Source organism: Haliaeetus albicilla, chromosome 26, assembly GCF_947461875.1.
Source record: "Haliaeetus albicilla chromosome 26, bHalAlb1.1, whole genome shotgun sequence".
NCBI classification, from domain to species: domain Eukaryota; kingdom Metazoa; phylum Chordata; class Aves; order Accipitriformes; family Accipitridae; genus Haliaeetus; species Haliaeetus albicilla.
Window position 1 is genome coordinate 23,083,110 of NC_091508.1, and position 9,373 is coordinate 23,092,482.

Below are 9,373 nucleotides of genomic sequence, written 5' to 3' on the forward strand. Positions count from 1 at the left end.
ATTGTAATTATTTTCTAGTGTCTAAGAAAAGACAAATACAGTGCTTTTTCTATAGCAGTCCACGTATGCAAAGCATGGTCCTGTTGAAGTAATTGTTTTGAACATTCTGTAAATATGACTTCCAGAAAAAATATATTTAAAAAAATTCAACTAAGTCTGGAATTTCCATCACAGATATTCAGCACAAGTTCCTAACATTTGACAAAGTTATAGGTAACAGAATACACCATAAAGAGATGTCTTAAACATTTTAAAGTATTGGTATAACCACAAACTCCACTTCTAATGCAAATTTTTTCCTCATCTAACATCATTCTGCCTGGTGCTTCAGCCACATGAACTTTACAAAATCAAATGTGAAGTACACCTTTACCTAAAGTACTAGGAATGGCTGTTTTTCCTCATGTAGGAATTCCAGTTAATGATCTACAATCAGAGCCACACATATGAGAAGAAAATTTAAGTATTCTAGGAATGACACATAACAGTTGTTAAAGAACTGTGTTGTATTCCTAGACAGCTTCTCATCATTGTGGTATTTCTTACTTCAGCATGAGCAAACCTGACACATTCACAGAATTTCAAAAAGATATATGAGGAAAATTCTTTACTTTTTGGACAGGCTTTTTAGTGCCTCAAGCTTATTTGTAGTCTTAAAGTATTCAGGGGACTACAAAAAAAACCTTTACGTGAGTGTGTAAGCACTCAAACCAATCAGTAGCTTAATCTAGTTTGCAGTAGGCTTTTTAGAATCTTCATTCCTTTGGCTTTTTCGCTGTTTATTCTGTTGATTTAGTGCATATACTTCAGAAGAAATCCATGACACGTGGTATTGTGTTTATTTTAAATGGTTTGGAGGTAGTTTTTTGTTTGGGCTTTTTTTTTTTTTTTTTTGTCGTCCCCCGCAAGGGGTACAGATCCATAAAAGTAAGATCCTTTCCAAATTATCATTTACAGAACTGCTTTTGTTCTTTACCAAGAGACTGTTAGAGAAGAAAACAGATTCGCCAAGCCTTGTTGATGAATACATTGTCATGGACAGCCTGATTTAAAAGCTGAAAAGGCAGTTTATTAGGTTAGGATGTAGAGGATATGAAAAATTGCTGGGAACATTTTACTTATTGTATTTGTATTTATGAAGTGGAAGACTGGCATAAATTCAGGACTGTAAAATTTTCATCCATTTGTGTACTATTTGTATACAGCTGTCCTGCCAGTTAGTCTATTAAGCTGTCTTAATCCTTCTTTGAACACATGAACTTTGAATTCAGGCTTGGTTTGATTTCAGTCAAAGTTAAAATCATAAAATGCTATATCTTTTCTTCTAATCTTCTCTTCAAGGTTATTTGCATAGGTCTGTAAAGGCTATGTCTACATGACATACCAGAGCTCACCTCCATTTATTTCAAGCATGTCCAAAATTGTCATCTGGATAGACTTCTCATATCATGCAACCTCTTTGCATTAAGCTTTTCTGCATGACAGCAGTTTTCTTAGTGCTTACAGGTGATGGTTGCTTTTGTATTGGTTTTGTGTTTATGCTAACTTTTGTCTGGTTTTTTTTTTTGTCTGAAGTATATAAGTCTTGGTAGCTTTAATGATCACTGAAAGCAGGATTTTGTTTCTTCCCTGTGGGGCTTTCTCATTAGATGTGCACAAAATATACCTTATCTTTTATCTGCATCTGTAATGAACAATGTATAAGTCTGGAGAGCATCTCTAGCTGGAAGTTTAAGGGGAAACAAGGTCCTGGTTTTTCTGATGATCGTTAATGAATTTATATAGCGATTGGGACCATATGTTCTGCATGGATGAGATACATGCCAGATAAGAATTGTCCCAGGTACCCCCCTATATTCTTGTACTCCAGCATCAACTGTAGTGCTGCTATGAGCATTCTAATAGTCTTTTAGATGTAACTTGTTTTCTGTTGATGTTGTGCAACTGAGGTACATCCGTAGGTCCTGTAAGGTTCCAACTCTTGGATCTCTGAGGATTCCAGGACCCAGATTAGGTGGTGCTGTGGCCTGAGGGAAGATTTTAGAAAACTTTAATGGTAGCTAAGCTAGGTCTTAAACCCTACACAACATGAACATGCAGTGGGAGAATTTTAATTTTTCCTGCAGAAAGGTGGAATGATTGCTTAAAATTTGTACGTAGTCTACAAGAAATATATAAGAATTAAAAAAAAAAAAGTATTTCTTTTATAAAGCAAAAAATGGGGTCTATTTGCTTTCTTTCCATCCACAACAAAACCTAAAGTGTGTACAAGAGACCATGTCTTCGCAGGCATATAGGTTGTGAAGGTATAGCCTTTCTGAAGGTATAGCCTTCAGAAAGTGTCTAAGAGTAAGACATCTGTATTTCTGAGAACCTGCCTAAATGATGCTTTTACTCATACTTTTTCTTCTCTACTGTTCTGAAGTGTTAGATTATCTACTAGATCAAGAAAGTGTGCAAAACATATTTAAAAGTAAGACTTTCAACAAAGACAAAAAAATGAGACTGTCATTGGTATAGCGCAGATTTTGAAAAATATGTGCAATTTGCATTACCAAACAGACCTTTTAGAAAAACAAAAAACAGGAAAGAGTATCCATGAGCACTTTTTTGTACACAAGAGAAGACATGTATATGCTTCTGGAATGAGTATTTCTCTCAGGTGCTAAAGAAATATATGTGTAGTTCAACTTGAAGATATATTTAAAAAGGAGACGTACAGTTAAAATGCTGTCCAATGTTGATAATCGCCTTTTCTTTTGAGACATCCACAAAGTAGCCACTTGACGAACTGGTTTTTTGTCAGTATTTCACCTGGGAATATTTCTGCACACAGGTTGTTGTTAGTGGATGTAGTCCAACATAATGAACTATTTTCTGGCTTTATTAATAATTTAGGGTGATGCTAAGCTGGACCTAAAAAGGGTAAATGTTTTTAAAGCACTGAACCTGAATAACTAGAGCTCAAGAATTCTCCATAGGCTTTCTGGGCCAGAATTGCTCTCTCTGTATTAGTGACCCTCAAGGGATTTCCATTCCATGAACTCATGCACTCTCTCTCTAAACACATGTAAACTCCTTGCATCCACAGAACCCAGGTGGGAAGGATTTCCTCAGCTCTGTCCAGTACCATGTTCTTTTGCTTGATTTGAACATAGCATTTTCTGCCTTCAGTAGATAAACCCTACCTTGTTCTTTATGCAGCTTCTTGAGGCTACTTCTGACGTTATGGACTTCAGTCATTATCTCTGTTGTCGTCATGCTAAATATTCAGTTACCTCTCTTCCAAAACGAAGAGTCCTTGGATTACTTGATCTTGCGTATACAGGTGCCACTTGGCCTTCTTGACAACCTTCTGTGGCAGTGTTTCAGTTTTGTATCTTTTTTTAGGGGAAGAGAGTGCACACTGACTGCACACAAAGTTCAAGATAGACATGCATGTTAGATTTATATGGTGACTTCAGAAAGTTTTTTGTGTTCTGCCTAATAATTCCTAACATTCTGTTAGCTCAAAGTTTAGTAGCCATCAAAAAAGCAAGTTGTTTTCAGGAACTATTTCTTGTAATCCCAAAATCTTGCCTTTATTGGCAATTACTTGCTCTTTTCTTTTTATATGGAAAGTCATGACATTTTTTTCCCCCCTGTAGTATCACTGTCTATAGAGTTTTTTCATCTTCTGTCTTATTGTCCAAGCAGTCTGTCTCATAAATCATTCTGCAGTTCTTCTCAGTCAGGCCTTCTTTTTGCTCCCCTCAATTAGTTAATATCATCAGCAGATTTTTGTTCCATTGTTCACTCCCATTTTCAGGTCATTCGTTAATATGCTGAACAGCATGAGTCCCAGCACAGATTCCTGTGGATAACAGGCAGCACTGCTTATGTAAAATATTTCTTAAGTACATTTGACGGCCATCCCTAATGACCGTATTTTAAAAAATGTGTTTAAAAATTGGTATGAGTTATTGAAACTTCTCTGAAAATAATTTCAGGTTTGAAGGCACGTTTAGCTTATCAAAAGAGAATATTCAAAGGGGACTTTGTTTCAGTGAATAAATATCTTCTTGGGGGACACAGTATTAGGAATGGAAAAGCTGCTTTAATCTGTCTGTTTAAATGGACAAGTAGACTGATAGATCTATGTTAGGAGTAAATAGTGAACTTAAAACACTGAATGAGAGTGATGAAGCCTCTGAAGATACGCACAGTTCATGGGGCTCCTGTTTCATGCTGTAGAGCCTCTTGTCTCTCACTGCAAGACAGTTACTTAGTCATGAGATATCAGTTCTCATTCCATCTCGGGCAGTCTGAGATTGTGTTTGAGATGTGCTGGAGAACATGCTGGGAGTTAAACAACTGCTTAAATTGTCCAAATACTCTGGTTTATAGAATTGGCTCACAGCCTTGTGTAAGAAATGCTTTAGTACTCTCCAGTTATTGGGACATCACTCCAAGTCAGTTTTAATTAAATTTAAAATGAAAATATTTCTGAAATGGACAAAAGTGTTACAAGCCTAATGAGAGACATGGGTAGCAAAAGTGGAAGGAAAGAATCTGCATGTTGCTGAGTTACAGGGTTGAATCTCAAATTCCTCCTGGTGTCTAGCCAACCTCCTTTAGACTTCCTGTCCTCCTGCATATGTTGTACCTCAGGTTTTGTATGTCACAGAGAGCCTGTCCCTGGTGATTGCAAAGACTAAGCAGTGTTGCTGCTCTTTTAAAGTAAGGTTTTCCCTGCTTCTTAAGAAGTGCAGCTGAACCTTTGTGTAACCAGATGAATACAGGAGATAGCAACTGGTATGTTTACAACCTCAAGCTATGAATGAGAGATTAATATATTCCTTACTATGCTTAAAACTACTATGTTAAAACATCCAAAAGTTGTTTTCTTTTCAGACAGATCTTCTGAGTTTGGTTTGTTTTTGTGTTTTGTTTTTTTTAAAAAAGAAGAGAAAAAAACGAGATTGGCAAGGCTGTGGTTTGGACTGTTGGAAGCATTTAGCCACAGTGTGATCTAAGAAAAAATAGCAGTCAGATTGTTTAGAAAATTCATGGGTACAGTGGCTAGCTACAGCTTTTTCCTGTCTTCACTGTAGGTGATCTTTTAGGTTGTATCCGTATGTTACAGAAAGGACAAAGATGGGTATGTTCTGTTACAATCTACAGGTTTCACTGACTTGTGCTGTTTTGTTGTTTTTTTTCTTGCAATATAACAATGGGGATAATGCTGAAAACTTTGAATGACAATAGAACAGTTTCAGGAAAGAACTCTTCTAAAATACGTGTATAAGAGAATAACGAGTTGTCTTCTGGAGTAACTTAAATCTTGTGAGATAGCCTTTTGTCTAAATGCTATAGGTGGAGCCCCACTGTTTTGTTCCTGATATACAGATAACGCATTAGTTAACTGCATTTTCTTTACTGTTCTGAAAAAGGTAGAGATATTTCAAAAAGTCAGAAGAGCAACCTAAGTTTTTAGGAGGTTTGCAGTTGCGGGGCGATTTCTGCAGTACTTTTTGAAATGAAGCAGTAGTACAGGAGAATTGAAGCTGTTAAAACTCTTCTCCATTGGGTTGCAGTTCTGTCCTGTATAAACTCGCCTCATGTGCTTTTGCTAATGATAGGAAAATATTTTGTATGTGATTTTTTTAGACAGTGTAGTGTTGTCGGAGATGTACTTCTTTGGGGAGTGATGAAACAATGTAATTGAAAGAGTTGGAAATAATTACAGAAAGAGGGGAAAAAACTAGGACCTTTCACAGTTTGTAGTAGTGAAATGGTGGGTCTAGTGCAAACTGAGTTCTGTTGTGTGAGTTTAAAAAAAATAGGCACAGTGAAATTTTTCAAATCTGTGATTCTGCCAGTATACTTGCCAATAACTTATCTTTACTATGTAAGTTCCAAATTCCCTATGCTTAATTGGTTTTGATGTGCCAGCCTCTGGGTTTGTTTAGAATTATTTTATACAAATTTTATGCAAAAAAATGCCATGTTAAGCATTGGGATGTGGGGTTTGGTTTGTTTTGGGGGGTTTTAGGGGATGGGGGGTGGGGGTTGTTTTTTCATTTTCTAGAGGCCTTACCTGACCAAGTCTTAGCTAAATTATGAAATAATGATATGGTCCTTACTGTTGTCCTACTTCAATGGTCCACACTGAGCCAAGCAAAGATCCAATTGGTAAATACCTTTTCTGAATAGAATCTGGGTAGTAACATAGACAGCTTTTTCCAATGCCTTTAATTTCAGTAAATCTGTATGTTTAAAACATTGCCCTACAACACTTTTGGAAAATATTTTATTATGATGTAAATATGACTTTTAAAATATGGTAGGAACAAACCCATTAGGTACAACTGGATGTATATTCTTGTTCATTTGGACCTTGTTTTCTGCATCTTTTCCTCTCCCTCCTTCCCACCCCCAATTGGTTTGAATGTGTCAGATATCCTCAGTTCTTCTTTGTCAGCCAGCTGAGCCACAGTTCTTGTTATGAACGTCACTCTTAGCCCATGATACAACAGCACAATTTTTTTTTCTCTCCTCCACTTTCTAAACTATTCTGTTCTCCAACTTTTTTTTGCTAGTGAATTTGTTAAATCCAAGTGTAGATACATCAAATTTTCTTGTTCTACCCACACTGCCCTATCGCCACAAATCCTGGTTCTTTCCTCTATTGTAAGGCTTTTGACACTGTTTCCCACAGTCCTCAGTGACAAACTTGTGGTTTGGTATGGACTAGATAAATGGATAGGAAGGTGAACTGAAAACTGGCTGAACTGCTGGGCTCAAAGGGTTGTAATGAGCAGCATGAAGTCCAGCTGGATACCATTGGCCAGCAGTGTGCCTCAGGGCTCAATACTGGGTCTGATATTGTTTTAATATCTTAATTAGTGACCTGGACAATGAAACACAGTGTGCCCTCAGCAAATTTGCAGATCATACAAAACTGAAAGGAGAGGTTGATAGACAAGACAATTTTTCTGCCATTCAAGGGGACTTCAACAGGCTGGAGAAGTGGGCAGACAAGAATCTCAGAAGTTCACTGAAAGGGGAGGTGTAATGCTATGTACCAGTATAGGCTGGGGGCTGACTGGCTGGAAAGCAAGTGAGTCAGGAAAGGACCTGGTGGGTGTCAAGCTAAGGTGGCCAACAGCATCCAGGGTTGCATTAGGGAAGAGTGTAGCTATCAGGTCAAGAGGAGGTGATTTTTCCCTCTACTCAGCACCAGTGAGGTCACATCTAGAATGCTCTGTCCAGTTCTGAGCTTTCCAGTACAAGACATGAACATACTGGAGTGAGCCCAGCAAAGGACCACAGAGATGCTTAAGGGACAGGAACATCTGTCATGAGGAGAGGCTGAGAGAGCTGAGATTGTTTAGACTAAAGAAGAGAAGGTTTAGGGAGCAAATATCAATGTCTGTAAAAATCTAACTGGAGGCTGTAAAGAAGATGGAACTAGACTGGTCTCTTTGGTGTCTAGTGAATGGACAAGAGTCAATGAGCCCAAACTGAAATACAAGAAATTCCATTTGAACTTAAGGGAAAAAAAAAAAAAAACATTTTTATGGTGAAGGTGGTCAAACACTGGAACAGGTTGCCCAGAGAGGTTGTGAAGTCTCCGTCCTTGGAGATATTAAAAGCTTCACTGGATAATGCCCTGAGCAACCTGCCCTTGGTGAGCATGCTTTGAGCAGGGAAGCTCGACTAGATGATCTCCAAAGGTCCCTTCCATCCTCAGCTATTGTGTGTGACAAGTACTGCATGTCAGTCAAATGCTTTATTTTTGGGAACTTCCAAGGCTACAGGCTGCAAAGAATCTCAGGATACTTCTTAGGTAGATCACTCAGCCTCTTCAGATCCAGGCAACTTCAGCACTCTCAGTCTGTTTCTCTGTATCTCTTTTCTCTTCCTCAGAAAAGAGAAAGAGAGAAAGAGGCATCTTGAGCTAATGAGAGAAGTGACCATTTTTAGATGAAGACTTTAAATTAAAATTTCTGTGTAAAGTAGACCAGAGATTTTTTTTGTTACTTTGGTTTGGGTCCACCCTACAGCTATGTCTGTCCTTCACCCATCTTTAGATGAGAATTTGATGATTTCTTATGATGCTAGTTGCAGTTTTCCTCTAGCTATTGTCTGTGTTTCTCAGTGGTATTTTAATCTCATGCTTATTTTCCTTACAGGTTAACTATTCAAGCTCACCATTATATGGTCTGTCCTTCATCTTTCATTGAAAATAGCATCTGTGAGTGGTATCATATTAGCTGAAAGCGTGGGGGAAAGCGAAGTCCCTATGACCAAGCATTCTTTAAAAGGCTTTTTCTTCCTCATATTCATTTCCAGGGAGGAGGGGTGTAGCACAGTTAATCTCATTTAAGAACTTAGCTTGCCTAAGTTCTTTTCTCAGACATGGTATCTCCAGGTCATTGTACACTGACTTTTGTGCACTATCTTTTTTTAATTTCATGGACAAGACTCTAGGTAAATCACTCGCCTTTTAGGTAGAAAGGTTAAGAAATATGGTTATTTTAACAAAAGACCGTCAACCTGGACATGGGTTTAAAGCCTGTCATGAGTGTATACTATGGAGGTGTATCTGTAGCCATATCTCCTGCTACAGAAAAGCACCTGTAATAGCTTTTCCAGGGAATGCCCCATTCTTGAGATCTGCACAATGGATACCTGAAGTTCTATGCATTCCTTCACCAAGCCAAGCACTTGGAAGAGTATCTTGAATTTGTGATCTTCATACAGCTTCTGACAATCCTTTTCATGTGACCTGTGAGTGCGGGGAGGTAATGTTCATAGTGATCCATGTTTTAAAAGTGAGCAAACACTCCAGAGTAGTTACCAGTAGCATGAAGTTCTTCCAGACTAAGACACATATGGCTAAAATATTTTTTTTTCTGCCCCTGTATCTTACTCCATGGATTATGTGTTGTGCTGTACCTGGATATGCTGTGGTAGCATGTTACCAAAGAAGCGCAAGAAAAGGGTGGAGAATGAATGTGACCTAAGGATATTGCTATGCTAAAGTATTTTCAGGAAGTTTTGATTATTTAGTTATAGACATGTAATAAGTTGAATGTGCATACATACACACCATGCACATTGAAGAACTCATAAGTGACTCTTTTAAGGTAGGCGTCACTGTGTGTGCATTTTGTTCTGACAAAACTTGTGGTTAGTTGTAGATATCAGCAGGAATTTTACTGCCTTAATGCTACAATCCTAACTGTTAGAGTATTGTGGCCAGGCTCTAGAGCCAGTAGATGCATTTAATATTTCTTACCTAAAACTTAATTGTTTTCCCAAGTCCAGTAGATAAACCAGTGAAAGATAAAGTTTGAATACTGTTTGAAAATTTTGGTGTTTTCAT

General features: G+C 37.8%; 1 protein-coding gene across 7 annotated transcripts in view; it reads left to right on the forward strand.

Moving 5' to 3' along the window:
- RALGPS1 (Ral GEF with PH domain and SH3 binding motif 1) overlaps positions 1-9,373 on the forward strand; it is a 133,597-nt gene that overhangs the window by 39,033 nt on the left and 85,191 nt on the right. The window lies entirely within an intron of this gene.